Raw genomic sequence first — 10331 nt, 5'->3', positions numbered from 1 at the left:
AGGAGGTGGGCGGGATGTGTACGCCCCGCTCATCTCCGCCCCTCCGCTTCTATTGGCCGGCTGCCGTGTGACGTCGCTGTGACGCTGAACGTCCCGTCCACTCCAGGAAGTGGATGTTCGCCGCCCACATCGAGGTCGTATGGACGGGTAAGTACGTGTGATGGGAATTAATCGTTTGTGCGACACGGTCAACAAATTGAACGTGCCGCACATACGCTGGGGGCGGGTCACATCGCATACGATATTGTATGCGAAATTGTAACATGTAAAGCAGGCTTTAGTGACAGAATCTCACTCAATCCCAGCGTAGGTATCATAAATCTTTCTTGCTCTTCACCAAGAGATAGGCCCCTTTTAGTTCCGGTCTCTTCTACACCCAGAGTCTAAACTGTAATAAAGGTTCATAGGCAGAGATGAGTAAACCCGAACAGTAAAGCTCGGTGTTTGTACCGAATACAAAACTTTATAAAAAAAAAATATCAGTGTTCGAGTTCGGATTCTTTATGTATCCTAACCACTTGATCTAGCATCACTGTGCTCGGGTACACTCAGTGCTCAGCATAGTGCGAGCCGCTTGCAGTGTTTGAATGGCTTTCACTGGAAGTAAAAACATAATCATAGGATGTCTTGTGTACAAGAAAAAGAAAATGCCCTCCCCCAGAAATGCTCTTTTTATGGTTGCATTTGGTGACGACCTGAACTGCCAAATCAGTGACTTCCAATGGGCTTCAGGTCAAATCTGGGTACTGAATTGAACTTTATCTACTGATTCATGAAGTGTTCTATGCCTCTCCATGAATCTGCAGCGTTTGACGAGTGGCATGTGCCTCCTTGTGCCATGCTAGAAACATTACTCCAATAAGGGACTAGAGTGTGATTTCTGGCTTAGGCAATGCCACAGCTCATCATAAATGAAAGGAGGTATGCTGTCATACCCCTGTCCCACCCTATCTCTGCCAATTTTGGAGTGAAAATGCCAAAAGCCACCAAAATTTGGCACCACTCTGAATTGATCCACATTTTTGAGTCTTTCCAGAGCTTTTGTGACAATTTTTTGGCTTTGATGAATTGGGACCAGAGCATCTTAACAACTTCCACATATCTAGGATGCAGTGTGATTCAATTCTCCCCTCACTATTTTTGTGCAAAATGTCTACACTTCTGCCTCAACTCCAGAGGTTCAGAGGCAAAATCATCACATCTAGACAAGAGAAAGACAGGCATGAAGAATATATATTTACAAGCATTTATTAATACAACATGTTTTGAAATGCAATTATATACAATGTTATATACTTCAGAGTTCCTATCTCCAATCTGGGGCTGCGCTTTTTAGTAAATAAAGCAGTGGGCAACCTGAGATTAGTGAATTATCTAATTATAATCCAGAATCAAAACCTTTCACAAATGTTCCTAAAGGCTCTCAAAATGCCCAATTACTTGCAAAGTGGAACCTGAATTTCCATTTTGTGGGATCTGAGTGTGCAGAGCGGGATCCCACAGATCTCTGCAGCTGCTCTAAGCACGAGACACTGATCTCTCAACTAATCCACATACTTTTTTAAAGGAAGGGTGTCGCAGTTTTTTATTTTTGTATTAATAATAGTGATTATGAAATCAAGTATTTTTAATACAAAATTAAAATCACTACTTATTTAGTTTTTATTTAATTCTAATTTTACTGGAGGCACTGGGGGCTGCCATCTTGGATTTGGTGTTTGTAAGGACAGATACTCACCTCCTTTATGGCAGCCCCCTGTGCATAGACTCTGATAGTTGGGCTCCGACCCCATTTAGTAACATTAGAGAAGGCATCTGCTGTGAAATGCACGCGCCCCCTGGGCTATCCAGATCACAGCAGAGGGAGTAGATCAGCACCATCATTGTGGAGCACACAGCGTATGCTGTTTGCTCCACTTTACCCCTGTCAACCACCGGCATGTGTGAGCACGGGGTGCCAGGCTGCCTCCCCACCCACCGCCGCTACTGTCTCCAATGACACCTCCCCCCCCCACTCTACCCAGCCCCGCTATCCTCCCCCTCCGCTGCTGCCGGCCTGCATGTAGCAGAGCTGTGTGTGTTTGTGTACAAGTGCATGCAGAGCATGTGAGTACCAGGGCCCCTCCCCCCACCACCGCCGCTGCTACAGTCTCCAATACTCCAATGACAGCACCTCCACTCTCCTTGCTGCAGCCGCTGCTGCATGCAAAGCAGTGAGTGAGTACCTGCGCCCCTCCCCCGCCGCTGCTGCTACCGTCTCCAATGACAACCCTCGCTTCCCCCATCTGCCGTGTATCTAATCCTCTCCTGTGTAATACTGCCTGCTGAGCTATATCTAATCCTCTCCTATGTGATACTGTCTGCTGAGCCATATATCTAATCCTATCCTGTGTGGTACCATCTGCTGAGCTGTGTATCTAATCCTCTCCTGTGTGATACTGTCTGCTGAGCTGTGTATCTAATCCTATCCTGTGTGATATTGTCTGCTGAGCCATACATCTAATCCTGTCCTGTGTGGTAGCGTCTGCTGAGCTGTGTATCTAATCCTATCCTGTGTGATACTGTCTGCTGAGCTTGGTATCTAATCCTCTCCTGTGTAATACTGTCTGCTGAGCCATGTATCTAATCCTATCCTGTGTGATACGTGTTTGGTAAGCAGTGTATCTAATCCTATTCTGTGTGATACTGTCTGCTGAGCCGTGTATCTAATCCTGTCCTGTGTGGAACCGTCTGCTGAGCTGTGTATCTAATCCTATCCTGTGTGATACTGTCTGCTGAGCTGTGTATCTAATCCTATCCTGTGTGATACGTGTTTGGTGAGCCGTGTATCTAATCCTGTCCTGTGTGGTACCGTCTGCTGAGCTGTGTATCTAATCCTATCCTGTGTGATACTGTCTGCTGAGCCGTGTATCTAATCTTATCCTGTGTGATACTGTCTGCTGAGCTGTGTATCTAATCCTATCCTCTGTGATACGTGTTTGGTGAGGCGTGTATCTAATCCTGTCCTGTGTGGAACCGTCTGCTGAGCTGTATCTAATCCTATCCTGTGTGATACTCCTGCTGTCCTTGGTGACACTTTAGACATTTCTGGTCACCAACAAAATGGCTCCGCACTGTGATCTAAACTTCATTCTCTTTTATCCTTTGGAAACCCTCAGATTGGGAGGGGGAGGTGACATCACACACAGGAGTGCAGACTCCGCCCACTTTACTGCAGCTGTAATCCAGGCTATTTCTACAGTTTCTGTAGGATTTCAGCAGCTGCTCCCTCTAGTGTTTAAGAGTGAAAAATATCAAACTTTTTTTTGTATTTTGCTCAATTAAAAACAAATAATAATATTTAAACAAAACATTAATACTTTACATTTTTCAGTTATTAAAATGTTGGGGTTTTTTTGGACGACACCTTCCCGTTAAGATTTTACTTAACTGCTTAAGAAGGATGCCGCAGAGCTGGGGTCGTACAGCTCACTCTTACACGATCAGTTATTGCTGAGGGTTGTGGGATCTCACAACCTGGAAGTTTCTTTTGGGGGATTAGTTATGGACACTTGAAAAAGTTTTGGTACTGTATTATATTTAGAAAATTCACTAATCCGCGGGTCTCCACTGTTTTAGTAAATAATAAAGGCAGCCACAGATTTGTGATAAGCACTATTTAAGGGGAAATCCATCTATCTCACTGCGCAAGAACTATTGTGTAAAAGTCACACATTTTTGTGCATCACACACCTTAACTGTTCAAACATTTAGTGAGTTTTGACATTTTTTGTCTGAAATGTAAGAGAAGTTTAATAAAAGAGGGTGGTGCCTGAAACGGTCAGACAGATTCACAATGATTTGTGCACTTTTATGTTATACGATTTTGATTGTATTGTAATTTTTTACTGTTACTATTTGTTAACCAATTACCATATTTTTCGGACTTTAAGACACACCCTAGCCCCCCCAAAAAATAGTGTAGAAAAGGGGGGGGGGTTTGTTAGGGAAAGGGGGGTGCGTCATAGTCCTGATGTGACTGTGACCTGTGACTGGAGGGGCGGCGGTGGAGGAGTGGGTCACAGGAGGCAGAAACCAGGGCTAACAGTGTACCCGCTAATAACAAGAGAGAATATTCACTGCTCCCCTCATTCGTAATCCAGTCTACCTCAACGCACTGAAGCCAGCATTGAGAGATGAGTGGGATTATGAGCGTGGGGAGCAGTGAATATTAATTCATTCATTAATAGCAGGCACACATGATCACTCAGCCACCAGCTAACTGCTGCAGCTCGGTGATCACGTGTTTTTTATTAGAGAATGAATATTCACTGCTCCACATGCACATAATCCTAGGTGTGGGGAGCAGTGAATATTTCGGCAGCCGACGTCCGCGTGTAGCTGTAGGTGCATGGCAGTGACGTCATGCGATGTGCCGCTTATACACTGAAGTCACTTGCCAGCATCAAAGACAACATCGCACACTCGGGGGGCAGAGGGATGGTGAGTATAATCAGTTGGTTTTTTATGTCTGCAGCGTGATGAGAAACCTATATACTAGAATGACGGCAGGGGCAGACATACCATTGGTGCAACTTGCAGACCAAGAGGTAAGGGGGCCCAATTCCACCTCTAAATTAGGTATAATTGTGCATTATGATGAGCTACTGGACTTCAAAAGGGCCCAATTACTGTTCTTGCATAGGGGACCCTCTTCTGTGTCCACAAGTGGGTGAAGGACATATATATATCTCATCTGATTCCCATCCTGATATATATATATATATATATATATATATATATATATATATATATATATATATATCAGGATGGGAATCAAATCAACCAAGATGAAAGACATAAATTCCAGAATGGGTCCAGGGTGAGATCATACAGTTAGGTCCAGAAATATTTGGACAGTGACACAATTTTCGCGAGTTGGGCTCTGCATGCCACCACATTGGATTTGAAATGAAATCTCTACAACAGAATTCAAGTGCAGATTGTAACGTTTAATTTGAAGGTTTGAACAAAAATATCTGATAGAAATTGTAGGAATTGTACACATTTCTTTACAAACACTCCACATTTTAGGAGGTCAAAAGTAATTGGACAAATAAACCAAACCCAAACAAAATATTTTTATTTTCAATATTTTGTTGCGAATCCTTTGGAGGCAATCACTGCCTTAAGTCTGGAACCCATGGACATCACCAAACGCTGGGTTTCCTCCTTCTTAATGCTTTGCCAGGCCTTTACAGCCGCAGCCTTCAGGTCTTGCTTGTTTGTGGGTCTTTCCGTCTTAAGTCTGGATTTGAGCAAGTGAAATGCATGCTCAATTGGGTTAAGATCTGGTGATTGACTTGGCCATTGCAGAATGTTCCACTTTTTTGCACTCATGAACTCCTGGGTAGCTTTGGCTGTATGTGTCAGGGCCAGGTGGACGGGCAGACCCAGGAGGTGGATCCACTGGGCCGAACTCCTAGATGGTGGTAAGGGGTCTGGTAGCTGGAGCACTATAGACAGCAGAACAGTCCGTGCACAAGAGTATAACGGAGAAGTCCCTGGGACCACGGAGTCACTGATGGTAGTCCGGGTGACGGAGCTCAGGTTCGGAAGCCGAGAAGATGTCAGGCGGGGTCCGGAACCTTTGGAGCGAGATGACGGGTCACCGCAGGGATCCGAGATGGTACGGACTGTCAGGATGGCAGATGGACAGCGTTCGTGGTTCGGGATTCGGCAGGACCGGATGGCGAGGCAGGCACGGCTCTACAAGAGAGATAGGTGAGTATATCACAGAGACACCAGGAGACCTGACTCCTAGCTTAAGAAACACGAAGATCAGGCCCCGCCCCCTTGGACATTAAACCCCTTTATACCCTGTACCTGTTTGCATCATTTCCTGTTAATGGACGCTGGCCCTTTAAGAAAGGGTCAATGACCGCGCGCGCGCCCTAATGCGCATGCGCGCGGCCCGAGTGCCAGAAGCCAGAGCAGGAAGCTGCGAGGAGGAAGCAGCAGGGCCGGGCTGGGGCTGAGAAGCCGACGGGCGCCGGGAGCGGGGACCAGGACGCCGGGGACATGCCGGCAATGGATGCTGGAGAGCGGGGAGCGGCGGTGACCGGACCGAGGAACCGGGAAGCGAGGCAGGGGAGCCGGGGAGCATGACAGGTGAGCCGGAGGGCAGCGCAGGGGACCCGGGGAGCGTGACAGTACCCCCCCCCACGCCCCCCTCCCCGCAACCGGGACAGGAAGGCACGGATAAGCGGAGTACCCACATTCTCCCGGGGCTCCCAGGACCTATCCTCAGGAGCATACCCTGCCCAGTCCACCAGGAAGAACTGTCGACCCCGTACGGTCTTCATGGCCACGATATCCCTTACCGCATAGATGTCGTCATCGGCAATAGGAGGAGGAGCCGAACTGGCAGCAGCGGAGAAGGGACCAAGGACACCTGGCTTGAGCAGGGAGACGTGGAAGGAATTGGGTATCCTCATCGTGGCCGGGAGCTGTAGCTTGTAGGAGACCTCATTGATCTTGTTGAGGACTTTAAACGGCCCGATGTAGCGAGGACCCAGCTTGTAGGATGGTATCTTCAATCGGACGTACTTGGAAGCAAGCCAGACTAGATCTCCAGGAGAGAAACACGGAGGGTCCAGACGTCTCTTGTCTGCGTGTCTCTTCATCCGCAGGGAAGCCCGCCCAAGGGACGCCTTGACAGAGTCCCAAATGGTTGCAAAGTCACGGGCTACAGTATCAGTAGCAGGGACATCCGAAGAAGGGGATACAGGCAATGGGACGGAGGGCTGAAGTCCGTAAACGACATGGAAGGGGGAGCTGGAGGACGACTCACTGATGTGGTGGTTATGGGAGAATTCAGCCCAAGGAAGAAGCGTGGACCAGTCGTCGTGATGGGCGTTGACATAGTGACGTAAGAAGGAGGTCAAGATTTGATTGACCCTCTCCACTTGGCCATTAGACTGAGGATGGTAGGCAGAAGAAAAGTCCAGAGTCACTCCCAGATGTTTGCAGAGAGCCCTCCAGAAGCGGGAGGTGAACTGAGTTCCTCTGTCGGACACGATGTGTGATGGAAAGCCATGCAAGCGGAAGATGTGATGTATATAGGCGTCCGCGAGTTCCTGAGCAGAGGGCAGTCCAGCCATAGGGACGAAATGAGCCATTTTAGAGAACCGATCCACCACGACCCATATGACTGTGTGTCCGGAGGACAATGGCAAGTCCGTAATAAAGTCCATCGCTATGTGTTGCCACGGAACTGAGGGTATCGGCAGAGGCAGAAGACGGCCATATGGCAGGTGTTTGGGCGTCTTGTTCCTGGCACAAGAGGAGCAGGCAGAGACAAAAGCAGCGACGTCCGTGCGAAGGGATGGCCACCAGTAGTGACGTACAATTGTACTCCATGTTTTCTTCTGACCAGCATGACCGGCTGTTTTCGAGGCATGACCCCAGTGTAACACTTTTTGCCTGTCAGTCTCAGAGACATAGGTCTTCCCGGGCGGTATCTGGGCCAGGGTGACAGGGGCCACCGGAATGATTTTGCTAGGACAGATGATGGGTTGGGTAGTCTCCTCCTCCATGGGCATGAAAGACCTGGACAAGGCATCAGCGCGTACATTCTTGTCCGCGGGTCGGAAATGGAGCTGGAAATCAAACCTGGCAAAGAATAAGGACCACCTGGCTTGCCGTGGGTTCAGTCGCTGAGCGGACTGCAGGTATTCCAGGTTCTTATGGTCCGTGTAAATAATCACGGGGTACACTGCTCCTTCCAGAAGGTAGCGCCATTCCTCCAGAGCCAGTTTGACTGCCAATAGCTCTCGGTCACCGATGGTGTAGTTGCGTTCAGGCGCTGAGAAGCTCTTGGAGAAGAAACCGCAAGTCACCATCTTCCTGGAGGAGGACTTCTGCATGAGCACTGCTCCGGCTCCCGAGGAGGAGGCATCCACCTCCAAGGTGAACTGGCGGTTTAACTCCGGACGGTGGAGTACAGGAGAGGAGGCAAATGCCCGCTTCAGAGAGCCAAACGTGGCGTCGGCCGCAGGTGACCAGTCCTTTGGATTAGCCTCCTTCTTGGTCAAAGCGGAGAGAGGAGCAGTCAGAGCAGAGAAGTGAGGGATGAACTGGCGGTAGTAGTTGGCGAATCCCAGGAAGCGTTGGATTGCCTTCAGTCCAGAAGGAGGAGGCCAGTTGAGAATGGAGGAGACCTTCTTTGGATCCATCTGCAGTCCGGTATCAGAGATGATGTACCCCAGGAAGGGAAGAGAAGACTGCTCAAAGACACACTTCTCGTACTTGGCGTACAGACGATTCTCTCTCAGTCTTTGTAGAACCAGCTGTACGTTCTCTCTGTGGGTCTGGAGGTCCGGAGAGAAGACAAGGATGTCATCCAGATACACTACCACACAGACGTAGAGAAGGTCCCGGAAAACGTCGTTCACCAGTTCTTGAAAGACGGCTGGGGCGTTACACAGGCCAAAGGGCATCACGCAGTATTCATAGTGCCCATCGCGAGTATTGAACGCGGTCTTCCATTCGTCCCCAGAGCGGATGCGTACCAGATTGTAAGCACCCCGAAGATCCAGCTTGGTGAACACACGAGCTCCTCTAAGCCGGTCAAACAATTCGGGGATGAGCGGCAGAGGGTACTTGTTTTTTACGGTGATTTGATTCAATCCCCGGTAGTCTATGCATGGGCGTAAGTCGTCCTCTTTCTTCTTGACGAAGAAGAAGCCTGCTCCAGCAGGAGAGGAGGATCTCCGAATGAATCCCCTTGCCAGGCTCTCTGTGATGTAAGTAGACATGGCCCTTGTTTCGGCTGGAGACAATGGATATATCCGTCCTCGAGGTGGTGTTGTTCCTGGGAGCAGGTCGATGGCACAATCGTAAGGACGATGTGGCGGAAGTACCTCAGATTCCTTTTTGTCAAAGACGTCTGCGAAGGACCAATAGGCCGAGGGCAGTCCCGGTAGGTTCTCTGGAAGCGGAGGTCGTCGGATGGGTTGTATGGTCTTCAGACACTTCTCATGGCACGAAGAGCCCCATCGGGTGATTTCGCCAGTGCCCCAGCTGACTGATGGTTCGTGTGTCCGCAACCAGGGAAGTCCCAGCAGGATTTGATGGGACATGTGTGGGAGGACGTAGAGAGCGATGTTCTCGGTGTGCAGGGCACCGATACGCAGTTCGACCGGCCTGGTGATCCAGGAGATGGTGTCAGAGAGGGGTCTCCCATCCACAGAGGCAATCACTAGGGGCTTGTCGAGTTGAGTAACAGGCACCTGGTACTTGTCCACCGTGGCCTGCTGGATGAAATTGCCTGCTGCCCCGGAATCGAGGTATGCCTCAGCCGTGAACCGCGTCTCTCCCGTTGTCACTTGCACAGTCCATGTAACCGGGTCTAAGAGAGTCCCAGCACCTAGGGTGGCCTCTCCTACCAACCCTAGGCTTTGGAGTTTCCCGGCCTCTCTGGACAGGAGCGTAGCAGGTGTGTGCCCTCTCCGCAGTAAAAGCAGAGACCCTTGGCGAGCCGCTCTGCTCGACGTTGTTCAGACTGCCGCACTCGGTCGATCTGCATGGGCTCGTGGACGGGGGCCCCAGCTGTTGATGACTGAAGTACGGAGGGCTTCTGCGGAGGAGAGGAATGCCGTACCGGACGTCTCTCACGGGACACTTCCTTGGATCGCTCCTGAAAGCGAATGTCCACTCGAGTCGCTAGGGCAATCAGGGCATCCAGGGTGGTCGGTACGTCACGACCCGCCAGCTCATCTTTAATTCGCCCCGAGAGTCCTTCCCAGAAAGCGGCGGTTAGGGCCTCGTTGTTCCAGCCGAGTTCCGAAGCCAGGGTGCGAAACCGGATTGCGTATTGGCCCACCGTAAGAGTCCCCTGACGTAACCGGAGAAGAGACGAAGCAGACGCGGAGGCACGTCCGGGCTCATCAAAGGTGCCACGGAATGCCTGCAGGAACTCTTGGATGTTCGTGGTCACAGGATCCCCCTTCTCCCACAAGGGGTTCATCTACGCCAGTGCCTCACCCTCTAGATGGGACATGATGAAGGCGACCTTGGCTTGGTCGGAGGCAAACAAATGCGGCAGCTGCGTGAAATGGAGGGAGCATTGGTTTAAGAATCCCCTGCAGGTCTTGGGGTCTCCGGCGTACCGGGGTGGTGAGGCCAAACGAAGTCTGGAAGTATCTGAAGAAGTCGCCACAGGAGCTGGAGCCGTGGATTGACTAGTGGAAGCCCGGGATGTTGAAGACGTAACTGCCGCTTGTAGCATGTTCAGGCGGGCGTCCACAGAAGACATGAATTGCAGCATGCGGGTCTGAGTTTCACGCTGG

Source organism: Anomaloglossus baeobatrachus, chromosome 5 (genome assembly GCF_048569485.1).
Source record: "Anomaloglossus baeobatrachus isolate aAnoBae1 chromosome 5, aAnoBae1.hap1, whole genome shotgun sequence".
Lineage (NCBI taxonomy): Eukaryota > Metazoa > Chordata > Amphibia > Anura > Aromobatidae > Anomaloglossus > Anomaloglossus baeobatrachus.
The sequence above is the reverse complement of the archived record's forward strand: the minus strand, read 5'-3'. Positions refer to the sequence as shown.